The following is a 14819-nucleotide window of genomic DNA, read 5'->3' on the forward strand; positions in this document are numbered from 1 at the left end:
ATACTTGTGTGATAATTACTTCTTGTTTGCTCACCCTAGGTTCGCCCACTTTATCTCTCTTGGTGGGAAAACCATTTCCATTGATATTGAATTTGCCAATCACCCACTTGATTACAACATTTTATTGGGATGTAGTTGGACCTATGCCATGAAAGCCATTGCCTATCAGTCTTCCAATTTATATGTTTTCCTCACCAACGAAAAATTGTGATAGTGGACCAGTTGTCTTTCTACACCTTGAACTTTCAACCAGTGACTTATAGCAATGTTCCTTTAGTTGGTGGTACTCTTGAACCTTTTTTTGGTATTGGTATCGGTCTTTTGAAAGGTTCCTCTCTTTTGGGGTGTTTCCCTCTACCCCCACCTAAGGTTCCTATGACCATTTCTATGGTCTCTTCTATACCTATTGGGTCTATGGATCTAGGGATCAACTCGACCCCTTCCATCTTTCATTCATGTGGAGATCAGATACTACTGTCACCAACAAAATTGGCTGCTCAATATATTCAATCTACATTTGAATCTCCTCTTTCTTTTGTTGGGACCCATAATCCTATGAACTATTCCATTGGAGCTCCCTCTATTGATCCTCTAACCATTTTCCTCCCCTGTGAAGAGGCTATTACAAAGATGATATCTCTAGCTGAGTGACCTTCGGATGAGTTATAATATCATGTCTCAGTCTCTTTTCTATTTGTATTAAACATGAAAGCTCCAAAAATATTGTCCCTTGATCTATTTGAGCTTCTTCCTTCCTCTTTGACACCTATTCAAGAGTTATACACAAAAGAAAATCGAGGTAATCTCTTGGGGGTAGGAACCTTCCAAACCATGTTCCTTAGTCCTTGAATTGTTACTTGGGTCCTTTCTAAAGGTGCCCATGATCTCACGACAAATATGGGGACCCACTCAAAAAGGTATTATGCCTAACACCTCGCTAAAATGTGCTTTGTAACTTTAAGTACAACGTTTTGTTTATTCTATTGTGTTTCTTTCCATTTTTCTTTTTTTATTCTCATCAAAAATCCAAAAGCATGGATGTTTGGTTTGTTGCATCCAACCAAAAAAATTACATAATCCTCAAAAGCCAAATATTTTTACACGAGCATTATATCTATGGTATTTTTCTTGCTCGTTAATCTGAAAAACCTCGATTTTAATTCTTCAAGCTCGCTAAACTCCCACGAAGAAGAACAAGCATTATTTTTATGGTCCTTTTATTTCTCATTAATCCAGAAAGCCCTATAGTTACCTCCTTCAGGATCGTAAAATTACTACGAATAATATTTGAGCCATTATTTTGTTGCTCCATAAACTAAAAAAGATACAAGTTTTCTTCATTTGACTCATTTCAAACTTTATGAATAATATCAAATTTACTTTGCAACCCTTGTTCTCATAACAAAATGAAGTGGGTGTCTATTAAGCATAGGTTTATCACTATATCTAGACTCAATGGACTAACTACGGAAAAGGAACTGTGTTGGGTATACTATTAACCCTTTCTCACATCTGGTCATTAACCATGACAAAGGTACCCCCTTTGAGTCTTCGTTAACCCCCTTTCAACTCTATAAACATTAAAAGACTACTGATTTTACCCTTTATAGACTTGTTAAACCTAAGTAGACTAGGAAAAATTTGGAAGAAGTAGTGGTTACTATATCTATATCTGTCAAATTTTTTGGCAACAGATTATTGTCTATTCCTTAAACATGGAACTTTTTCTAGTATATTCCTCTTTTGTCAAGTTCTTTGTTAACTCTATTGTATTATGATTATTTACTTGATACACTGATGTCTCTGCATCTTCCCATCCCGTTTCTTCTGGTATTCTTGAGTCTAAGCTTCCCGGTTTTCTTGGTATCGTCCCTTTAATTTTTCAAAGGATCATCTACTTTATGTTACCTTTATAAACCATTTGATCATATGCCTATTTCCTTGAGTCAGTTCATCAAACTGTTCTACTCTATCTTCAAAATCAATCATCTTATCCAGTTTCACGTCAATTGATGTAGGGATCCTTACTGCCTATCTATGAAAGATTCCTTTCTATTGAATTCAATGCATTATCTCTGAACTGGATTGAGAAACATCATAGTACCATGGAGCTTCTAGTCCTTAGTGGTAGGTTTGCATGCATTTAATTGGGGGTTTTCAATATCTTCTCCCACTTGAAAAATTATATGAGTGTTTGACCTCAACTCCTTCATTCATGCTCGCTAGATTGTATTGGGCATCTTGGAGACCATGATCCTTATCGAGTGCTATCCTCATGTTTGTTAATGGTTTTCATCATTGATCTATAATCAGATGAATTATCACAAGTTATAAATTGCCTCATTTATTCACATGTGTAGAACTATACTATTATGTGATGGTGACAAAGACCTTGGGTAGAGGCTTGCATCACTCAACCTTGTTTCCTCTCCTAATTTGTGACTAATTCATTTTCAAGACAAGTTATCAAACTGGTTAAATTATGACATCTATCCACATTGTTCTTATCTTTGGACAATCTATCATGATCCATCAGACGTCATTCTATTTTAGCTATTGAGCATGGGAATTCCTGACTTGGGACATGATTATATATATTTTGACATATATTTGTTGTTTGTAGGCCTCCTTCCATTCCAAAACTCTGAAAATCCCTCTCTTCAACTATGGTACAAATTATTCTGGCCATGGCCTTCTTCTCTAACCTTATACTTTAGGGGGAATTTTTTATATGGGAAAATACCTCCTCATTAGCTCAAAGGAGAAGAACATTTGGTGACTCGAATACACTCTTGTTTAAGGCCTTTTGACACTATAACACACTATACAAGACCAACACAGAGCATGGTAACATTGACCATAGTCGAGTAACCTATGTTACCATATAAACTAAGACTTTGTGTCTTCATAAGGGTCACATTACCTGACTTTTTCAAAGCCATGAGAAAAAATAATGAGTTTACTTGTTGTGACTTCATTTTTCCCTCAAGTGGACTTGAGAAAGGTGGAAAAATATCACCTCAATATCATCCATTGATGTTTCCTATCCTAAAATAGTACAATAAAGTGGGAGAGAGAAATAATTCAAAGGAAACATCCTCCACCCTATGGATTTTTCCCAAAGAGAACCCAAGGCATAATTAGTAGTCTTTTCAGACTCCCCTCGTCTTAATATTGGAGGCCAAGGAATTGAATTTGGAATTAGAATTCATGCATTGTTATCTTATCAAGATATTGTTTAAGAGAGAGAGGTTGAAGAGCTAGGATTTGGAGGAGGTCATGTTGCAACTACCTATGGTTGTAAATTTCCACTATCTTTTGAATATATAGATCCATTATTGTTCCTTCCACATTGTTGTCAAGTTGTCATATATCTTGTGTTCATTTAATGATAACTTGGAAGATGTTCTAGTATTTGTATGTTCAATAATGTATTATTTCTCATCTATTGATGTTTGATTTGATTAAGATTCATATCTTGTAAAGGTTATATGTTCCCTCTTTCTGTGCAGGATCAAATTTAGGAACTTGTTGGGAAAGATTCTCATCCACACTAATTGTTCTAGATAATCTACATGAAAGGATCATTAGGTAATCTTTTGTCATTTCTTTGTCAATTCTATCTTACTATTTACATTATTGAATGAATTAGACCATAGGTTGATAGATCCCATGATATGTCTACCTTAGATTCTAGGAAACATAAGAGGGTCTTTCTTGTTTCTCCATCTGAGCCTAAATCCCTATAGAAGTGGTTGATATGGAAGTTAATTATAAGGTTGAACATATGGAAGAGACAAAACCAATTACAAATATTGTTTTTGTATCAAATGTGAAGCCTCTATCTACATCACAACTAGAATAAATCACTATTATCACCCCAATGCAACTATCTATACTCAGTGAAGATCCCTATTATTGTAAGGAAGTTTTGAGAATATTTGTGCAAACCCTTGATATTATTCCTCTTCTACCTTCTTAGGGGATTTCTAAATGCTGAGAAGATCTCCAACAAGCGCAGACTTATGAGCCAAAGATCTCACTGTAAGGACAATCTAAGAAGTACTTTTCTAGTGGAAATTTGTTGCAAGAAAATATCCCTTTGTTGATACTCTCTCTACTTCTAATCTCTATCTTTGGTCTTTACAACATCTCTTCCAGTTCATTAGAGCCTCGGTAGCACAGTTAGAAAAATGCTTCATTGTTAATGATGCTAAGTATAATGAACTTGTTCTCTGACATGAGTCGTAACAAAAACAACTCCTTAGTGTTGTTTAAGAGTGTGATCAATTGTGCTTAAAGAAAGAACAATTGTTCAAGGAAGTTTAGGAAATTAGTTCCAAGCTTCAACATATGTGGCCAAAAATTATGGAGTATGCCTCATCCACCATAGAAGATATTTATTTATGTTATCGTATGCAGTGTTTTGTATACATTGGGACTTATTATATAGATAATTTTTCTTCAAACCAAAATTTGCACAAGAGTATTGTTGAGTTGTGATCATCTACTTTCAATCCTACAGTTCAAATTTAGCATCATGTTACTGACACTATCGCTCATAGATCTATCTTTAGAGATATGCTTCAATAGTGTACATGGTGTTCATAGAAGATTTTCCACCAAGTCCAGAATTGACCAAAATTACTTGCCAAGTGTAATCAACCCATGTTTCAGTTGCATGAACAAAGTAAGCAGTTAATGGAGCAAGCCTTTTCCATAACAGACCTAGTGTAATATAAAACCTTATTCAGTTAAATTGAAGAGATAGATAAGTATACTCATGCATTAGAGGAGTTGTACAAGGCTTATAATATTGTCTGAGATCTTCATCCCACCGCCAAAACTAAATACATGCAACTATATAGGCTTAATTTGGATGCAGCTACTCAATGGAAAATTTTCCTTGTGTCATGCACTAAAAAACTAACTACAAAGTCTACAACTCTCTTTATTGATTAGGCTACTACCTTGCTAGATGCATGGAAGAATAAACAAGATGACTATAATACTTTTAAGACTCAATTTTTGTAGGCCATTCTAGATTTGTGTCATTTATTTGAAGGCCAAGATCCTTTACAGATATAGGATACATAAAAAACAATCTCACAATCGAAATAAGGAGCAAGCATGTAAATAAAGGATTGATTCGAGAGACTGTCAATATACCATGGTCGGGGATTAATGGGTCCTTTGTTTTTGGGATAAATTTTGATCACTTTTGCTAGAAAAGAGCTATCGAAACAAGAAATGAAAGAAAAGAAGTAAATGGATAAATAAATCAAAAAGAAACAAGTAGAAAGAAGAAAGAAACAAGTGATGAAAATAGCAGTTACATCGGGAATCTCCAAGGCTAAGAAAGACGACCCAAGAAGATGAATTTGAAAGGATGAAGCAAAGTGGATCGCGTGGTTAGATGTTGTCAAGGGGATTAAGTTGGACCATATTAGGTGAGTGCAGACAAGATCAAAGGAATATCTATCTATCTATCTATCTATCTATCTATATATATATATATATATATATATATATATATATATATATATATATATATATATATATATATATATATATATATATATATATATATATATATATATATATATATATATATATATAGATATATATATATATATATATATATATATATATATATATAGAGAGAGAGAGAGAGAGAGAGAGAGAGGAATAGGCCAACATGCCATCAAAATAAATATTGAAGTCCTTTTATGTATTTTGATGTAATGTTATCTTATTCAACTAGACTTGAAGGAGTTATGAACAGATCATGCATAATTATACAAATATATATTGTAATGGATTGGTCCTTTGAGATATAATATGAAGAAGATTGTTATGGGGTCCTATTAGTGTGCATTCATGATTGATAATGTATCATGTAGCCTTGTAAAATTTCATGAAGTTCTTCATTAGTTCTCTGGTGAATGTCTAATTATTCTTGTGTAAGAGGTGTTTGATGATCTGTGAATGATTATGGAGTTGAGGTATAATTTCGTTTATTAAATGAATCCTATTACTATTTAAACTCCTGACATACCCCTTGAAATTATCGGGATGCCTCGACTGAGACGTTCCTCCCTTATGAAGGATTGAAAATATTGGGGTTGTGCTAGACTGCGATGAACTCTTTTGTTAGCATCCTATGATTGAACTTTGGGTCTTTCTAGTAAAATGTTTTGCCAAAATCTGCCTTTCATTTCATTGCTTGTATAACCCATATCAAGGAAGCACATGAGAAAATCACTCCCCTTAATTTGGTCTTGGGATATATTACCCTTCAAGGTTATGGTTTCATTCATAAAATAAGTTTATGATTTTTTTCATTTTCTAGGATTAAGATATATATGAATTTTATTCCTTCTAACCTTTCCCTATTATGGTTTTCTAGCTCACTATACTCATTTTTTTGTGTGGTCTACAATCATGAATTATTTTTATTATCATGCATATGACAAAATTTTACAACATTAGGCTCCCTGTCCTTGCAATAATAATGATAAAATTTTTGGCCCTCAATTAAATAAAAAATAAATATGTATGAGCATACAAGCCTCATAAAATCCAAATCAATAACCTAATAACAATATATTTCAGTAAAAAGCAAGATCATCCTAGGGATGTTACATAACTAGGGTTCATAACTAGAGAAGTTTGGGCTCGATTATGAGTAGCCTGCAATTCTCACACAAAAATAGTGTATCACAAAATTGTGGAAGTTTATAGAAATAATGTGAGTAATGACCATAATTATCACACAAAGCACAAGGTTGATTTGTGCATAAGGATTTGTTTCTCTTGGAGGATTTGGGAAGGGTGACATTGACCAAGAGGAAGGATGGGTCTAGTTCCAAATCATCCAAGTTTATACTTCCCTTAAGCAAATAAATATTAGGATAGTTATTGGTAGCATATCCATCGATATTGCATAAGGGCACATGCAAGTTTTTCTTTAAGTCTATTCGTTTGAGTAGCCACAATAAATCTTATCCTATTTGCATCCTCTCACTTATTATATTTTTCCATTTCCAAAATTGTTTCCTAGTGGGAGTATACTTAGTTTGGGGTTGTACAGGCTCTAAAGTAGTGGTAGGGGCAGTAGTAAAAGTAATAGTAAGTGTAAATGCTAATAACGGTGTTTGCTGAGAGGGTGGGGTGGAGGTTATAGGATCCAAGTACCAAACTAGAATACCCAAAGTTAAGTTGGGAAAATTCAACATGTCCATGGTGGGTATACTAACTACTCCTGAAGATGGGAATAATAATGGTATCTAGATAAAGGGGTAGTGACTAATAGATATCCATAGTCCCATGTGTTGAACCTACAAGTACAAATTGCTAAGTAGATTTTTATGAGAAAGAGGTACCGACATATTAAGATGAGCTCCATTAGGAAGATTTTTAAGTCTAAAATCAGCCTCTTAAGGAAAAAATTAAGTAAAATTTAAAATAATAAAATAGAAGTTATGAATTTTTAAAGGAAAAGAAAGAAACTATTTTCTTTAATTGTACTTTTATCTTATATCCTTATAATATTTCTCAAATTTCAAGTGTAGGGACACATTGGATGTGAAGTTATATTTTTCATTCAAAAAATACCCACCCTGCATAATTTTGTGTATATGCACCACTTAAAAATTTGAAATTACATGAAAAGGACATGTTTCTTGAAAGAAACACTTTTTTTTCATGTATTTTAAATTCTTCTTGATGTGGGTATACACAAAAGTATGTAGAGTGGGTACTCATTAGATGTGGAATTTAACTATGCATCCAACTAGTGCCTACACTTGAAATTTGAGTAAACCTATGAGTTAAGCCAAAAATATAATAAAAATAAATATTTTTCATTTCAATGAAAAAAATTTACCCCTAAGGATGACATCATCGTATTGGCTCTTTAAAGTTGATATTTTTAGTATAATTTATATTTTGAGGCCCAATTTTATCTCAAAATTCCCTTAATAAGTGTAGTGAAGAGAGGTGGTAGGACATGATAAACCCTTAGAGATGAGGAGTATTTATAACTAGCTAGGATAATATTTCACATAGAAGGGATGACCTAATCCCAAATCATGGAGGAAATCATGCCATTAGCATTAAATTGAGTCTTCAAAATGTAGTAGGTGAGTTTGTCTAAGATGGAAATCCTCTTGTTATGGAAAAATCTTGTGTTGTGGTAGAATCATGAGAAAACCACCTTCATGGAATACATGAGGGTATGATCCAAGATAAATTTATATTATAAGGGGGAAACAAAAACCTCAACATCCAATTGGACTTGTTTGTTGGAAACCACAATGGGAGAGTTTTGGTATAACCCTTTGGGCTATGGTGGGTGACCATCCTATGCAAATAAGGTAGTTGTAAATGGAATGAGATTAGGAAATCTAATATTTCACCAAATTTTGTCATACATCACACATGTGGATGTAGCTTCATCAACAATGCAATGTTGGATAACAACATCCTTAATATAAACTAGTATTTCGAAAGTTATGGATGCAGATAGACATGGAGATTTAACACTATTAATGTGAAAGATAATCATTGGATCATTTAAGGGATACACAACACCAAAAGTGGCGAATATATCCTTCCTTTTGGATGGACATGTCTAAATTAATTTGAGAGTTGAAAATGATTTGAGGGACTAGGCCAAGTCATCTACTATTGGATGTGGAGCATGATTGTTCAGAGGTCTTTGTTTCAGCCGGATGTATACCCCAGTAAGTTTGTACACCCCTCCACGCGGGGGGTGCGGGGGGGACTTGTCCCCCTTCCAGGGGTCCGGGGGGGCCGATCCCCCCCAGCTAGGGGGATCCAAGGGCCAGCGGTCCCCTGGTGTGGGGCTCGAGGGCAGCATCCCCGAAGCTAAAAATAGATTTAAAATTTCCTTGTGAAAGTATAGTAATTTCTAGTCAATCTGGGCCGTTCATTAGGAAGATGATCTAACGGTGGAACTTATGTTTAGTTTAGGGTTTTTTTCCCTAGAAGGAAAACCCTCTCTTTGTATGAGGGCATTGTATTGAGTCCGTGAAATATATATGTATTCTCCGAGTCAAAAGCAGAGAGGTGAGACTGTGAAAGAAAACAGAGGATATTACAGTGGATCTGCTGTAAATTGTGTCTCTTCATTTTGTTGGAGAATAGAAAGGAAGGACTAGCTGTTCGGGGTGGATGTAGCCCAAACTGGGTGAACCACGTATATCTGTGTCTCTCTTGTTTATGTGTTTTATGTGGTTATATTTCTGCAATATTTTATGTGTTCCATTACTTCGTAATATATATTTTCTCTAACAAGTAGTATCAGAGCCAAAGGTCTATTTGGCTGATAAACTCGTAAGAAAGAAGGGTTCCTCGTTCAAGTGCGAGCAATGGTGGAAGATGGTAAGTTTAGGGTCGAGAAATTTAACAGCTGAAACTTCTCACTGTGGAAGATGCAGATGGAAGATTATCTGTATCAGAAAGATATATACCTACCATTGGGCAGAAAAAAAAAGATGCCGACAGGTACGACAGATGAAGAATGGAACCTTCTCGATAGAAAGGCACTTGGAATAGTATGGTTGTGCCTCGCAGCATTGGTCACCTTCAACATTTTGAAGGAAACAATGACAGAGGGTTTGATTAAGGCGTTGGAGAAACTATATGAAAAACCCTCGGCCTCAAACAAGATATTTCTTATGAAACAGTTATTTAATATGAAGATGTCGAAAGGTGGATCTGTTACAGACCATTTAAATGATTTTAATACTGTTACAAGTCAGTTATGTTCTATAGGGGTAAACTTTGATGGTGAAGTTAGAGCTCTGTTATTCTTATGCTCATTACCAGAAAGTTGGAATGGTTTATTAATGGCCATTAGTAACTATGTTTCTGGATCTAGTACTTTAATGTTTGATGATGTTGTCAGTGCTATCCTTAGTTAGGAAATGTGACAGAAAAGCTCTGGTGAGACATCGGGTAATGCTTTGAGTGCAGAGTCTAGGGGAAAAAAATGGAAAGAGGAAAGAGCTCAGGATATCACAGTAAATCAAGGAAATGCAGATCCAAATCCAGAGCGGGGATAGTGTGCTGTAAATGTGGAAAGAAAGGACACCTAAAGAAAGACTGTAGATCTCGAAAGGGAAAAGAAGGAGATGCATAGCAAGAAAACAATCATGAATCAAATGTGACAGGTGAGGTGTTACAATATGCTTTGATTCTTTCTTTCGAAAATATTACTGATTCCTGGGTGGTAGATTCAGGGGCCTCATTCCATGCCACACCTGATAAGAAATACTTTCATGACTATGTTCAAGGAGATTTTGGACAAGTTCGTTTGGGTGATGATAAACCCTGTAAAATTGTTGGAATGGGTAAGGTTCTTGTAAAACAACAGAATCGAAACCAATGGCTACTAAAGGAGGTAAGGCATGTTCGAGATCTAAAGAAAAATCTGATTTCAATAGGGCAGTTAGGCGGTGAAGGTTGTGTGACAACTTTCACAGATGAAGCTTGGAAGGTCACCAAAGGAGCCCTGGCAATAGCAAAAGGCGAAAAGGTTGGTACATTGTATTTATGCAATGGTATTTCTAACTCTGTTAATGCTTTAACTTCCAAAGGAGCAGATGTAGCATTATGGCATCATAGGCTCGGACACATGAGTGAAAAGGGGATGAAGATTCTTCACTCAAGGAATTTGTTGTCAGGTTTGAAGAATGTTGATTTGGACTTCTGTGAGAATTGTATTTATGGAAAACAGAAGAGAGTCGGATTTCTCAGAGTTGGGAAAGAAAAGAAGAGCAAAAAACTAGAGCTTGTGCATACAGATGTATGGGGACCTGCTGAGGTATCATCTCTTTGTGGCTCTCGTTATTATGTTACTTTTATTGATGATGCAACTAGAAAAACTTGGATTTATTGTATTAAGAATAAATCTATTGTATTTGATACTTTCAAGAAATGGAAAGCTTTGTTTGAGATTGAGACAGGAAAGAAATTGAAGTGTCTTAGATCAGACAATGGAGGTGAATATTGAAACAAAAGAGTTTGATAGGTACTGTTTAGAGCATGGAATTCACAGAGAGAAGACAGTTCCAAGAACACCACAAGAAAACAGTGTGTCAGAAAGGATGAACAGAACAATCATGGAGCATGCAAGGTGCATGGGATTGCATGCAAGATTGCCATTATAGTTTTGGGAAGATGTTGTAGATATTGTTGTTTATCTAATAAACAGAGGGCCTTCAAGTTCCTTGGATAGTGGTGTTCCAAAGGAAGCATGGACAGGGAAAAAGGTAAACTAATCCTTTTTAAAGCCTTTTGGTTGTGAGGCCTCTGTCCATATTGATAAAGAAAATAGAACAAAGCTTGAGGCAAAGTCAAAGAAATGTACCTTTATTGGATATGGTGTTAATGATTTTGGTTATCGCTTATATGATTACGAAAATCACAAAATCATTAGGAGCAGAGATGTAATATTTAATGAAAAGGTCTTGTATAAGAATCAGTTGCAGGAAAAGAAACAGGAAAAAGAAAAAAAGGAATACGCAGTTCTTGATGAAATCACTAAAAAGTAAAGGTGCCTGAAAATAATAATAATTAACAACCACAACAATAGCAACCACCACAATAGCAACAGGCATGCCAAACACCTGAAAGTGGTGTTAGAAGATCAATCAGGATAAGTAGACCCCCTGAATGATACTCTCCTTCATTATATTATTTTTTGTTGACTGATTATGGTGAACCCGAATGTTATGAAGAAGCAATGTAGGTTGAAAGCAGGAAGAAGTGGGAGGTAGCCATGGAAGAAGAGATGGACTCCTTAATGCATAACCAGACTTGGGACTTAGTTAAGTTTCCTGCAGGGAAAACTACATTTAAGAATAAATGGGTTTACAGGCTAAAGGAAGAAGATGGAGGAAAACAAAGGTGGAAAGCTAGACTTGTGGTGAAGGGGTTTGCAAAGAAGAAAGGTATTGATTTTGATGAAATATTTTCTCCTATTGTTAAAATGACTTCAATCAGAACTATTTTAAGTCTGATAGTAGTTGAAGATTTGCATCTTGAGCAATTAGATGTAAAGACAACCTTTCTCCATGGGGATTTGGAGGAAGAGATATATATGCAGTAGCCACAAGGATATGAGGTGAAAGGGAAGGAGAAACTAGTGTGCAGGTTGAAGAAAAGCTTGTATGGATTAAAATAGGCTCCAAGGCAGTGGTATCTAAAATTTGACAAGTTTATGTTTGAACAAGGTTATACTAGATATCATTCTGATCATTGTGTTTATCTGAAAAAGTAAAATGATGGCAGCTATATTATATTGTTATTGTATGTGGATGACATGCTTGTTGCAGGGTCTAACATGCAGGAAATAAATGTGCTCAAAAGAAAATTGGCAAATTCATTTGCAATGAAGGATTTGGGATCTGCGAAACAAATCCTTGGTATGAGAATAACTAGAGACAGGAAAAATCGCAAATTAACATTGTCTCAGAATGAGTACATACAAAAGGTGTTGAAAAGATTTAATATGCACAATTCAAAACCAGTTAGTACACCTTTTGCTAACCATTTCAAACTTAGTAAGGAAATGTGCCCAAAGACCCAAGAAGACATGGATTATATGTCTAAAGTTCCATATGCATCAGCAGTTGGAAGCTTAATGTATGCAATGGTCTGCACAATGCCTGATATTGCACATGTAGTGGGAGTTGTAAGCAGGTACATGAAAAATCTAGGAAAGGAACATTGGATGGCAATGAAAGGGATTCTCAGATATTTGAAAGGTACCGCAAATCAAGCATTATGCTTTGGTGGTTCAAACATTTCTCTACAGGGATATGTTGATGCAGACATGGCAAGTGACAGAGATAACAGGAGGAGCACTATAGGATATGTATTTACTCTTGGTGTAATAGCTGTCAGTTGGGTTTCAAAAATCCAAAGTGTTGTTGCACTTTCAACAGTAGAAGTAGAGTGCTACTACAGAGGCTAGTAAAGAAATTATTTGGTTACAAAGGTTTATGGGTGAATTGGGTAAGGAGGATGATATGGGCATGTTATACAGTGATAGCCAAAGTTCCATTTATCTTGCAAAGAACTCAACATTTCATTCTAGGACTAAACACATACAACTCAAGTACCATTTCATACAATCAGTGTTGGAAGATGGAGAGTTGAAGTTGGAAAGGATACACACTAGCCAGAACCCTGCAGATATGCTAACAAAAGTTGTAACCAGGGAGAAACTGAGAATATGCTCAGTTTCAATTTGTCTTCAAGGATGATGATGAAGATGAGAAACAACCAGGTCCAAAGAGGAGTCATTGTCCAACAAATGAAGCAGCGGTGGAGTTGCTACAATCATTCTCCAAGTGGGAGATTGTTGGATGTGGAGCATGATTGTTCGGAGGTCTTTGTTTCAATCAGATGTATACCCCAGGAAGTTTGTACACCCCTCCATGCAGGGGGGTGTGGGGGGGACTTGCGCCCCCTCAAGGGTCTGTGGGGGCTGATCCCCCCTAGCTGGGGGGGTCCGGGGACCAGCGGTCCCCCAGCGGGGGCTCGGGGGCAGCTCCCCCGAAGCTAAAAACAAATGTAAAATTGCCTTGTAAAAGTATAGTAATTTCTAGTCAATCTGGGTCATTCATTAGGTGGATGATCTGACGGTAGAACTTATGTTTAGTGTATGGTTTTTTGCCCTAGAAGGCAACCCCTCTCTTTGTATGAGGGCATTGTATTGAGTTTGTGCAATATATGTGTATTCTCCGAGCGAGAAGCAGAGAGGTGAGACTGTGAGAGAAAACAGAGGATATTACAGTGGATCTGTTGTAAGTTGTGTCTCTTCATTTTGTTGGATAATAGAAAGGAGGGACTCATTGTTTGGGGTGGACATAGCCCAAACTGGTTGAACCACGTATATCTGTGTCTCTCTTGTTTTATGTGTTTATATTTCTGCAATATTTTATGTGTTCCATTGCTCCGTAATATATAATTTTTCTAACATCTACTATGCTATAGTTATGAGTGGCGGGAATTAAGTGCATTTTGTCTCAATGGAATATTGGTGATATTTGGTTGAGATTTAGGAAATGGTTGAGGGATCTATAGAGTTCCATTTCATGACTATGTAGGATTTGATTAGGTGGCTAGTTTCATATCAGTTGGAGGACCATATTAATGCAAATAGGTAGTAATATTAATGCCAGTTTAATCTAACAAAAATATTTGATATTTTCCATTCCTAGGTTAATTTGGAACTAGCGCAAGGGTGGTATTTTATCCTTCATTGAATGCCACATATTTTTATTTAATAAACAATATCACAAGCACAACTAGTTGTAAAGGTAATGTTTGAGAAGAAGATGAAGCTGGCTAGTTACAACATGTATTATTCTTCATTGCTTCCCATGCATGATGCATTTTTAGGAGAAAACTCTCACGAGTGTAATGATCATATGTAGCAGAATATATGTAGGGATTATTATTTTAAGATTTCTTAATTTTCTTAGGCTAGCTACCTTTCTATTGGGTTGTGGTATTAGGGTTCCCCTTACTACTAGCATTGGGTGGTTGGCCTTAGTTTCTAGGGTCCCCTTTGTTTTATGAAATATGTTTTCCCTTCCCATTATTTTTTTTCAAATTGGGAATTATTCACATTTTCTTGTGCACAAACCAACTTGGCCTAGATTTTTTCAAAGACTTCACATTTTGTGGAGCAGAGTGCGTAGTGTAGTATGTCGCAGAGCATGCAGTAGAGAAGCGAAATGCAAAGTGGGCCACACAGTGGAGCATTTGGAATATACAAC

Source organism: Pinus tabuliformis, chromosome 6, assembly GCF_031772625.1.
Source record: "Pinus tabuliformis cultivar Carrire ecotype Pingquan chromosome 6, CPIR1, whole genome shotgun sequence".
Classification (NCBI taxonomy): domain Eukaryota; kingdom Viridiplantae; phylum Streptophyta; class Pinopsida; order Pinales; family Pinaceae; genus Pinus; species Pinus tabuliformis.